Below are 10,262 nucleotides of genomic sequence, written 5' to 3' on the forward strand. Positions count from 1 at the left end.
GACTTTAATCGTTCCTTCCGTGAGTGTGATTTCCTTCAGAATAGCCGAAAGAAAAGAACTCTTGCCAGCTCCGACCATTCCGATTATCATGTAGAGTTTTCCAGCTTCTATTTCTAAATTTAAATTATTTAGTGTATTTTCTGACTGTCCAGGTTCCCATTTTGCCACCACGTTCTCCATTTTAATTGCCCAAGTTTCTGGAGGATCATCCATCACGTCTTCTAATCCTAAAATAGGATATATGATTTACAGAGCTCTAGGAACAGGGGAAATAACATGGGATACTAACAGTTTCCCTGGCTTTTTTCCAAGAAAATGAAAATTTTTAAAAACTGAATTCGGAGATGCTATAAAATATCATAACGGACGTCCACGGATTCTTTTTCGAGGGATATGATAACAAAAAAATTTATTGTGCTAAATAAAAATTTTATGTATATGCATTATTTTGAGGTTACGTCATTTTTCATTTCTGCCTTTCCAAAAATCTGCAAATTATTTAAGAAATAAACTTTTTTGATTGCTTGCAAACAAGGTTAGTTCCGGGAGATTAATTACTATGTTTATTTTTAAGTGCAAAGTTTTCGGCCAAAAATATTGTGCAGTTTGGAAGCAACGCTCGGGTGAATTGTAACACACATAACCTCGAAATATACACGCACGTTGTTAGCAATATCAAAAATTTTTTGATAAAAAAACACAAAAAAATGTGTGTGGGGGCGTCCGTTAGCATGTTCGCCATCATTTTCCAGATTTTGAAGGCAAAATATTTCTTATCCTAGGGAAAAAGCCGGGGGAATCTGACACTGAAAAAATCGATACTATTTCCTAAGCGCTATGCAAATTAATCACATTTTGCTAAATTAAAACTTTTTTTAATTAACCCACAAAAAACTGTGTGGGGACGTCCGTTAGCATCTTCGCTATCATTTCCCAAATTTTCAAAACAAATTAATTATTATCCTAGAAAAAAAACCGGGGAACCTAAAACTGGTAAAATCGACAATTTTCAAAGTATCACATGCCCTTAAACGAAAATAAAGGGGTAAAGTCTTTTGAATAAAATTACTGCGTGGATACTGTATATAATTCAAATTGAAAAGCTTTAAATTTCTAATTTTTCAGCTGAACTTATTGCTTCTTTAACGAGGTAATTCCACTTTTACTCTGGTAGTTGAGTTTTTAACTAAAGTAGATGAATTTTCTACTAAAATAGTTGAATTTTCAACTAAAAAAATACATTTTCAAAGCAAAATTTCTTTTTCTATTAAAAAAATTAATTTAGAATTAAAATAAAAAATTTTCAATCAACAAAAATAAATATTTAACAAGGTCGCTTAACTTTCAACCAGTACATTTTCAACCAATGAAATGAATTTTCAATTGAAATTATGCACTTCACAAACATTTAACAAACATCTTATCTCGAAGGAAGCAATAAATCATCCTTGTTTTTATCATTTAACCTTGACACATGCACGTGATAACCTTGAACCTGTTTACATAAATTTGGCTACAGACTATTGCGCAATCGTGACGTCATCAGGATCCTTCGAGAAAGATCTCAAAGCTTAGCACGGACACGAACCCTTTTTTCCAGAAAATTTAGCACGGACACGAACCACTACAGGTCGAAGCTTCTCGATGCCGGTAAGGTAGGAATCGTGAACCAGAACCCGCCCTATACATCTAATTTGCAGAAATGGCAGCGAGTTGAAGTCAAAACACGCTGCCGCTGGATCATTTTGTTGCTCTTTGCCGCTGCTGGCGTGTGTTGACTTCAACTCGGTGCCATTTCCACAATTTTCGACCGACTTTCTTCAAATTTTCAGAAAAACTTTTTCAAAGTCTAGTGAACAACTTTCTCGCAATAAGTTACTTCAACTGACATTTTTTCGATCACCGTCCCACTGGTCGAAGTTGGCGTAACGTGGTTTTCGTTCGGAATCAATTTGTTATCAAACAAACAAACAAATATTAGCTTTTTAAACAAAGTGCGTTGTTTAAAGTCATCGCTTATATATTGAGAAGAGACCACATAAATTTAAAGCATTTTTATCAACAAACGGCCGCATAATCGCGAGTTGTTTTACAAAACATCGATTTTTGATCGGAAAATTTCCTAAGTTTTTACTGTTTATCTTAAGTAATAATTATCGAATCAAAAAGTTTCATAAGAAAAATTTGTATGCCGCGTCAAACTGAATACGAATGTATATTTTATTTTACATTCCAGATACTTTTTTTTTATTGATAGATTTTCTCGGCTGGACAATACTTCTACGCGGTCAACAACGCGTATAAAAAAAAAATAATTGGATTTTGTCGTTCGGTCATATAAAGTCGGTTGGCATTTGAAAAACGAGAAAAAGAAAAAAAGATAGATTAATGACAAATAGTTTAAACATCAAGACTACAAGAAATGTGAAACATTTTAGACAATGATGATTTACTTTGGGGATGGGGGGGGGGGTCAAGAATTGCTGATATAAAAAATTTTTTTACCTTCAGCGCAATTTGCAGTATTTTTAAGCAAATCACTAGCAAGGATCACCAACCCACTCATTTTTCTTTTCTGACTGGAATCTAGATGATCAATGTCATCATCAATGTAAGGAAGATCAAGTTTTTTCGACTTTCTCGTAATATTTGTGTTTATTGAACCATTTGGCATGCGATTGCTGGTTTGAGAATTCAAAAGGGGATTAATTTCCTGAAACTCCTCGTACATTAAAAAATACTGAAGTCTTCTAACAGCCACCATGCATTCTGCAATTTCGGCAAAACCTCTAACAAACATACCAGACATGGTATGTGCAAGAACGGAAAAGTAAGACGAGAATACAAAGACCTTGTCCGCCGTTAATTGCTCTTTGTACAAAAGCATCGCGACCAAGGTGGAAAATAGAGCCATTCTTGTAGTGAAAATGTTGAATGTCATGTAAATTCCACGAATGTAGGAGCTTTTCGTCACTATTTTCAATTCCAATCTTCGAGCCGATTCCACTAAAGCGCAGAAAGGTTTTTCCCAGGCGTACATTTTTATCACCTGAACTCCTGAGATTATCTCGTCCATTAATCTCACCCTCTCATCGGTTTTAATGGCTGTCTGTAGTCTGAAAATTGACGACAGTTTTCCTGTATATGCTGAAAATGAAATTTTGTATTAGGAATTTAAAATTATAAAGTGTAGAGCAGCTGACTACCGAAATGCCCCTCACGCAGTTGAGGTATCGCCAGGCGCTGTTGCCGGAACTTACTAGCGACGGGCGATGCCCATTTAACCGTCGCACAGTGGGGCAAAAAAACGTCCCTAGAAAAATGGTTTTTCAGAAGACAATTGAGCCGCCGGGTGCAAGAATCAGCCTGACGCTCGAACTTGCGTAAAGGATTGTCCGAGCGTCTCAAAAAAAGAAAATTTTCAAAATCAAAAATAATTTTTTTTTGGAAATGTAGAATTGTAGAGAACAAGAAAAAAAACTTTTTCCTATCCATTTTTTTTCCAACGTTCATTTGGAATAATAAAAGCGAAATATCGAATAAAAGTTTCTCTGATTTAATTCAGTTTTAAAACTTAAATCGTCTTAACTCGGCTAAATATTATTGAAATGAGTTCATATTTATAAGACTTATACAAAATACTATAGCGATGCCTGAGAATTCATGTAAAAGTTAAAAATCGCTTATTGTTTAATAGCATTTAATTTCAAAATGAGGTTAGTCGATAATTGTGTTTTCTTGGTTTTGCCGGTAAAAAGTATCTAGGCAATTTCGAGTTTCAAACAACTTCCAGTGAGTGATTTCTTCAAAAATGTTGAATAAAGTTTTTTTGAAAAATCTCATATCGATTCGTTAGAAATTAACTGAAATATTCATATTTGGAAAAAGAACTCGACGTCTGCCCGCGAAAACTGATGTCCGAGAAGGCTGCCTGGTAGGAGAAAGCTGCCTGGCAGGAGAAGGCTGCCTGACAGGAACAGTCCTCGCGACGCATTCGCTAACAGCGCGGGCAGACGTCCAGTTCTTTTTCCAAATATGAATATTTCAGCCAATTTCTGACGAATCGATATGCGATTTTACCAAAAACTTCATTCACCATTTTTGAACAAATCTCTTACTAGAACTTGTTTGAAACTCGAAGTTACCTAGATACTTTTTACCGGCGAAACCAAGAAAACACAATTATCGACTTACCTTATTTTGAAATTAAAGATTAAAAACAATAAGCGAATTAAAACCTTTCTATTAATTTCTAGCGATCTCGATGGTATTTTGAATAAGTCCTCTAAATATGAACTCATTTCAATAATATTTAGCCAAACCAGAACGATTTAAGTTTTAAAACTTAATTAAATTAGAGATCAACTTTGAATCGATATTTTGCATTTATTACTAAAAATAAACGTTTGACCAATAAAAAACCTAGTAGAAATAAATTGTATTTTATCAATATATTATTAGATTTTAACTTTTCTTTCTGATGAAATTTTTCAATGAAACAAAGAAAACAATTAAAAAAATTTCGCATCGAGCTGTCATGGCCGAATTTTAAATTTTTGTTTATTTCATAAAAAACATGAAAACAAAATGGTTGACTTTTGAAGTTTACCGGTTTAACAAAAATGCTTTTATTCAAACGAAAATACTTAGAAAACTGAAAGTGACTATCCAAAAAAAATTTCCAATAGCAATGCAAATGTTAAAAAATTTATTGAATTTTTTATCAACAAATAAGTGAATGAAAATGGTTTCATGGGGATTGGCGGCGATTAGTCACTTGATTCGCACTACATTTTAACAATTTATGGACAAAAAGAGTTTTTTAGTTGATTTAATAATAGTTAATAAATAATTTGTTATTTTAAAAGGAATTTTTATACACAAATATCCATATATCAGGCATTTTTGATGGAATAAATAAAGTTTTTTCTATGTAAGCGATCATAAACCTAATTAACAAATGCATTATTTTGCTATTTTTCAACATTTAAACTTGGTTTTTTGCGCAATCAACGGTTAATAGCACATTTTAAAACCTTTTTTTTAGTAGTTCCATGGCTATTCACTATTTCTGTTTCCATTTACAATGTAGTAAACAAATTTTTCTCAGCTAATGCATTCGTAAACTAAATTTTATTTCCTGTGGAATATAATTTAAATTTCTTAGCAAAAATTGCTCACCATAAGTTGATAAAAATTGATGATTTATTAAAGAAACTTTATTACTATTAACTTGAAAATGGAACAAATATTACCTATAGAATTATAATTGAACGCTTTTATTCATTTTAAAATCCTATTCAAATTTTATTTTAGTCTAAAATATTCTATTATTAATCCCTTCAATTCGTAATTTTTCATTTGAAAAAAAGAAATTTTTCATATTAAGCAATATTTGTCTGTTTATTTAAAATAGGAAATATTTTATTTTTCGAATTTCTATAAAGTTGCGGGGGAGGACATTTTTTATTAATATTTTAATTAGTTTTGTATTAAATTATTTTATAAAATTAACAATTAGTTAGGATTTTCACAAATCGTAATTAGGCATTGTTTTCATGTCATCCCCCCAAAAACATAAAATGTCTTCAAGTATTTTTAATTCTGAAAAAGCGCTTTCATTCATTAATTTGCGCTCACAAATCTTTTTGAAATTTATTTAAATTGAGTCCAAAAAATCTTAAAATTGAGTTAAAATTGTAAGATTTAATTTAATTGTTTAGAAAAAATTATTTTGCGCACTCAATTGTGCAATAGCGTGGTCCAAATTTTGTTGCAAATTCGATATAGGTGACTTGAGTTTAAAAACCAAAAATTCTCTTAAAAATTAGATACCCATGAGTGAAAAATTTGATTTCGTTAGTTTTGAAGCTAATTATGATTTTCTGGGAATTTTTTTAATGAAAATTGTTTCTAATAAACAATGTTTTTTCTCTATTGATAATTAGATGTTGAAATAAATTGTTAAAAAATTATTATAGATTATAGCAATTATCTTTTGGAATACAGCTAAAAAATTGCGGGTCCTTCTGAAATTTTTAAATTTTATTTGACTTTTTAGTTGAAAACAAATAATAATATTAACTTAAACAAAAAGGAACTACTTCAAGGAAAATTTACATTTAATCGGACTAAATATTCTTTTTATTTCAGGAGACTATATTAAAAAAATAAATAAAGAGATGGTTTAAAAAATAGTTTAAAAATGGACGAAGGAAAGTTAAAATTTTCAGAAAACCCCGACATTTTTTAGCACTACTCTAAGAGAGGATAGTCATAAACCAAAATTATTTTTTAAACAATTAGTTTGTTGAATTGCACTAATTATTACCTCATTAAGTGAATAGTGGAAGAAAAGTTAAAAATTTCGGAAGAAACCGCAATATTATCTAGCATTAATACAGGGGAAGAAAGTTATAAATGATATTAATTTATTTAGACATTTATTTTTCATAAAATGTAATAATCCTTACCTCACTTTCAGTGCCAAGTGGACAAAAAGCTGAACATTTCAGAAAAAAACCGTAACATGCTGACATTAATCAAAGAAAATAAAATTAAAAATAATAATAACTTGATCAAAACAATTATGTTTATTAACTTGAATGAATTATTACTTTACTAAGTGAAGAATGAACAAAAAGTTAAAATTAAAGGAAAACACGCTATATCTGGGATTAATGTAGGGAAAGATAGTTATAAATAATAAGAAATAAACAATTAATTTAAAAAAAATGGTTTACTTATTACCTGACTCTAAGTGAAAAGTGGACAAAATGTTGAAGTTTCTAGAGAAAAAACCATCAAAGATATACTTTTATTCAAAGAAAATATTATTAAGAATAATAATAATAATTTTAAGCAAATATGTTTGTTGACTTAAATTAATTATTACATCACTCGTGAAAAGTGCACCAAAAGTAAAAAAAAATCAGAAAAACCGCAATATCTAGCCTTAATATAGGAAAAGATAGTTATAAACAATAATAAATTATTGAAACAATCATATTTGATCAAATGTAATAAGTTTTACCTAAATTTAAGTGAAAAGTGGACGAAGAGTAGAATATATCAGAAGAAAACCCCATCAATCTAGAATTGATATAGGAGAAGATAGTTATAAACAATAATTATTTATTTAAAGAATTATTTTTCATGAAATTGAGTAAGTATATACCTCACTCTAAGTGAAAAGTGCACCAACAATTGAAAATTTCAGAAGAAACAGTAACGTTCTACCATTATTAAAAAAAATATATTTTAAGAAAATAATAATTTTTTGTAACAATTTTTTTAAATTAAATTAATTATTATCTCAATATAACTAAAAAGTTCCAAATAAGTTTAAAAAATCTGAGAAAATCGCGATTTTCTAGCTCTGTTCTAAGATAAAATTGCTTAAAACAAATAATAAATTATTTAAACAATTTATGTAAATATCTAATTATCAGTAGAGAGTAGTATTTTATGTATGAAAAATAATTTAAAAAAAAAGCATAAAAAACTGATAATTAGTGCCAAAAACTCGTAAAAACTCATTTTTCACTTATGGGGTTTTTTTGGGACCCTAAAAAACATTATGGTGGTGAGATTTAAAAATTAATTTTCGATTCGTATTTTATGGCTTATTCTGAAAAAATGATGAGTTTTAACTTGATTCTCCTAATATTGACGATTTTAAATAATATTTACAAAAACGTACTTTTTTCTTATGGGAACTCCGTGTTAAACTTCATGGGGGACGCGGAACCTTTAAATATAATTTTTCCCTAAAAAAAAATTAATAATAACGCATTTTTGGACCACCCTATTGTGCAATTTTAAACGAATAAATTGAAATACGTAACTGGACAACTCTTTGATAAATAGAGGCAATTAAGTTTGTTAAAAGTAATTATGGTATAATTACATTGTATGGGAACCACCACAAAGACGGCTGCGATTCCAATAAGACCAGCATATCCAGCTTCGGAATAGAGGAGATATGCAATGATTAAAGCCGAAAGAGGTGCAGACCACATGTGATGGATAAAGATCGACACGAGATCAAATCTGTTGACATCATTGGCTACTAGATTGACAATTTTCCCAGGAGCCGTTTCTCCGAGGGCTGTTTTGCTCAATTTCAAAGCCTTTGAAATAAAAGAACATAAATTAATCTTTATAAATAATAAACAATTTGTAACATTGAAAAAAATTGATTTTCTCTTCATACCTAATGAAACTAAATGAAAATAAATCTGTTTATGTTTACGACAATTACTTAACCATTGAGTATGGCCGTGCGGTCCCACATACCGCACCATGATTCAGATATGTGGGCCCCTCTTCCCATAACCTTCCGCGAAACTGCAGATAGTTTTTAGCTTTAGTTCTGCGTGTAATTAGTGAGTAATATCAATTGAAGATCATACGCGGTCTATGCGACCGCACGGCCACAGTAGCGTCAAAGTTTAATTTTTCCGTTTAAATTTATTTTGGGGGCTCTTCACGTTAAACTCTGCACATTTAACTGTACACGTTATACAAAGTCAAAACATTAATTTTCCTGATAAAAAGGCCTACAAATCAAACTTGACACATTAATGTATACACGTTAAACTCTACAGTCTGCACTAAGAAACGCCTAGCACACCCCCACGACTACCTGGAAACTACACTTAAAACCAAAAATGTCAATTCTTCATGAAATCGATTAACATTAGTTCATTAATTTCCAATTGTTTAAGCAAATGAAATTTGTTCAAAAAGTAATGGAATTTGTTTATATAATTAAAAATAAATGAACCAATATTTATAAATATTCCACGAGACCCTCATTATTAATTTTTATTTTTAAAATGTTCGAAACGAAATTATTTAAACAAATTCCATTTGTTTAAGTAATTGAAAATTAATAAACTAATGTTAATAAATATTCCACTAGACCAATAGTAATCATTTTTAGGGAAAGAACTAATTTAAAAAAAAATTGAAACAAATTCCATTTGCTTAAACAATTAAAAATTAATTAACCAATGTTATTCAATATTCCACTAGACTAATAGTAATAATTTTAAGGGTGAAAAAAATTTTCGAACAAAATTATTAAAACAAATTCTTTTTGCTTAAATAATCAAAAATTAATTAACCAATGATAATAAATATTCCACTAGACCAATATTAATATTTTTATGTGAAAAAGACTAGAATACAGTGCTCAAAAGGCCGATTTCAAGAATAATTGGCATTTCTTGTTTTAAGGATAGTTTTCAGGTACACGTGTGGGTATGTTAGGGGTATGAAACCTATATGTCTGATGCATGAAATTCTTCATTGGATAATTTTCCACAAGACCCTAAACGTTCCCGTCGAATTTTTTCAAACCCTACAAAATTATTCCAAAAACTCAAAAAAGTGATTTTTCCCCATGCTTTTTACATGTAAAACTGTAAGTCAAAACCGGCACCTGTAAAATAAAAAAATAAAAAAATGAAAAATTCGGGCATTTCTTTTTTCGGATTTACAATGAAATGGAGGGGATCGTTACCCTATAAAAGAAAGATTTTTTGAGCCACCCAAGTGTATATTGTCACTTTTAGCTTATCTCCCGTTTTCAAGATAACTTAAGATTTTCATTTGTTTTATATATATAAAAAATCGTTTTATTGGGTTAGTTCATATAGGTTAAAAACAAAAGCCCTTAGCAAAAACCTTAAAATTTTTGTCCGATTCCCTCTTCAAAAAGCTTAAAATATTGTCAGTTTTCACGTATCGGTGTTCCGTTTAGAAATAATTCAATATTTTCGATTTTTTTTTGAATTTCGAACATTTGATTACTGTAAAATGATTTGATGAAACAAATCAATCCTTTCTTCGACCGTTGATATTTATTGATTTCAAATCGTAGATTTCAAATTATTTATGTCTTACGGTCCAATCGTAAATCGAAAAAATAAATATGTGTCAAAAAAACATGTTCTTCGAAACTCAGATATTTATTTAATAGAAAAAACTCCTTTCAAAACTTCCTGACGTTTCAGTACACATGCGTACCTTTTTCAAAGGTTCTAAAACCTAAATAATTATATTAAAAATTAGTAAATTTAGTAAGAACAAATATGATGGATAATTACGTAGATTTAAATACAGTGTTACCTGAGTTGATGATAGTTTAAATAGTCAAACAGATCAATTTTTAGTCAAAAAAAAGGAACATTTCAGTCAATAGTTTTAAGAAAATTAATTAAAATTTAGTCTTTTTTTTTTTTTTTTTGAGGCCT

General features: G+C 29.8%; 1 pseudogene; it reads right to left on the reverse strand.

Moving 5' to 3' along the window:
* LOC117167637 overlaps positions 1–10,262 on the reverse strand; it is a 98,989-nt pseudogene that overhangs the window by 30,531 nt on the left and 58,196 nt on the right.

This window comes from Belonocnema kinseyi, chromosome 2 (assembly GCF_010883055.1).
Source record: "Belonocnema kinseyi isolate 2016_QV_RU_SX_M_011 chromosome 2, B_treatae_v1, whole genome shotgun sequence".
Classification (NCBI taxonomy): domain Eukaryota; kingdom Metazoa; phylum Arthropoda; class Insecta; order Hymenoptera; family Cynipidae; genus Belonocnema; species Belonocnema kinseyi.